The sequence below is a fragment of the Sinocyclocheilus anshuiensis genome, unplaced genomic scaffold, assembly GCF_001515605.1.
Source record: "Sinocyclocheilus anshuiensis isolate Anshui unplaced genomic scaffold, SAMN03320099.WGS_v1.1 scaffold1524, whole genome shotgun sequence".
Lineage (NCBI taxonomy): Eukaryota > Metazoa > Chordata > Actinopteri > Cypriniformes > Cyprinidae > Sinocyclocheilus > Sinocyclocheilus anshuiensis.
The window spans coordinates 390,021-391,997 of NW_015559670.1; the positions used below are offsets into that span (position 1 = coordinate 390,021).

Here is a 1,977-nt window from a genome sequence, read left to right on the forward strand (position 1 = left end):
AGTGTAAGGCAACAGGCTACCGCTAGCAAGCGGCTAACCTTTTAGTGGCTCCATATAACGTGTTATTTGTTTCACGCTTCGGGCACACCCCTAACCCCCACCCCGCCCCGATGTCATCGTCCATCACGATGTTTCACTGTAGACATCGTCCGATGCCAATTTGGTAGACATCGCCCAACCCTAGTCTCCGCGTTGTCACTAATCACACAACGTCGACGTCTTACGTCATCCGCCGGAACGGCTTCCACATATGACAGACACCGGAAGTGAGAAAAAAGTGTTTGAAATATGGATATTATCTTACAAAAATGCATGGATTCGCTACAGGAGGCCTTTATTCACCCCCCGGTGCCGTGTGAGGGATGCGCGCACTTTATTTCACGTCTTCTGAACTGTTGACAACAAACACCCGCTTACCCCCATTGAAAGGCTTGGAGGGGCCAGGACAATTTTTTAATATAACTCCGATTGGATTCGTCTGAAAGAAGAAAGTCAAATACACCTACGATGCTTTGAGGGTGAGTAAAAAACAAATTTTGGGGTGAACTAACCCTTTAAATAGAGTTATCCATCTATTCTACTGTACATTTTAATATTTTGATGTCTGATGTATTGTAAATGCTTTTTTAAACAACAGGCAAAATAGAAATTCATATTAAATAAGACATTTTAATTAATAAAAGTAATTATTATATTTCTAATATACACACACACACACACACACACAGGCAGCCAAGTTTGTAATAATTCAGATTTTTTTAATGTTTTTGATAAAAGTCTCTGTCACAAAGCTCACAAAGGCTGCATTTATTTGCTCACAAAATGCAATAAAAACAGCAATATTTTAATATTATTAAAACTGAATTTTCAGGCACCATTACTTCAGTCTCATATGAACCTTCAGAAATCACTCTAATATTCTGATTTCCTGATAAATTATTAATTATGGTTCTTAGCATCAATGTTGAAAACAGTAATGTAATGTAGTAGTGTTCTGTTTGACAGCAATTAAATCTTCATTTAAATACACTGTCCTACTAACATAAAATGAATTAACTTCAGTAATCAAGTAAAGTACAAGTACAAGTAAATAAGTAAAATAAAATCCCAAAATGTGTAATATTTTACATATCCGTAACCATAAACTGAATAAAACAGTGCATTATAAAATCCAGCATTATTAAAAACAAACCAGAGTCCAATGTTTCAGCCTTAAACAAAATCTTACTGCGTTCCTTATTAAATTAATCCTGTTTCATTAAACAATCATCGTTTGTTCATTCAAAATGACATATTTGTATAATATTTGTGTTTATTTTGGTCAGATTTCAAACGCGTGTTTGAATGAAACATCTTCAAATTTATCAGCTGATATCAACGTGGCAATAGCGTATTAACGTACGTTATGAAACTCACAACACAGAAAGTGTCAAATGTATTCCAATATAACGCTGGAAGAATAATCATATGCTTTTAAAATATGTGTGCAAAAGCTTGTTTTTACTCACAAACGCTCTTCCTGTCTACACTGCTGCTGCTTCTTCTGCTGCCACAGTCTGTCAATGAGAAAGAAGCGTGTGACTCATTCATGTGTTTATAAGCGCCCCCTGTAGGATGAGCTCCAACATATAACATAATATAATATAATATAATATAATATAATATAATATAATATAATATAATATAATATAATATAATATAATATAATATAATATAATATAATATAATATAATATAATATAATATAATATAATATAATATAATATAATATAATATAATATAATATAATATAATATAATATAATATAATATAATATAATATAATATAATATAATATAATATAATATAATATAATATAATATAATATAATATAATATAATATAATATAACATAATATAATTAGTGCTGTCAAATGATTAATCACGATTAATCACATCCAAAATAAAAGTTTTTGTTTACATAATATATGTATGTGTACT

At 30.8% G+C, this 1,977-nt stretch overlaps 1 protein-coding gene across 2 annotated transcripts in view; it reads right to left on the reverse strand.

The window, feature by feature from the left end:
• LOC107681624 (trafficking protein particle complex subunit 9-like) overlaps window positions 1-1,544 on the reverse strand; it is a 248,577-nt gene extending 247,033 nt beyond the window's left edge. For both annotated transcript variants that reach the window (XM_016477940.1, XM_016477939.1), the window contains exon 1: window positions 1,509-1,544. The gene's annotated coding sequence lies outside the window, so the exon portion shown is untranslated. The remainder of the gene's footprint in view (window positions 1-1,508) is intronic.
• Between the last annotated feature and the right edge of the window lie 433 nt (window positions 1,545-1,977).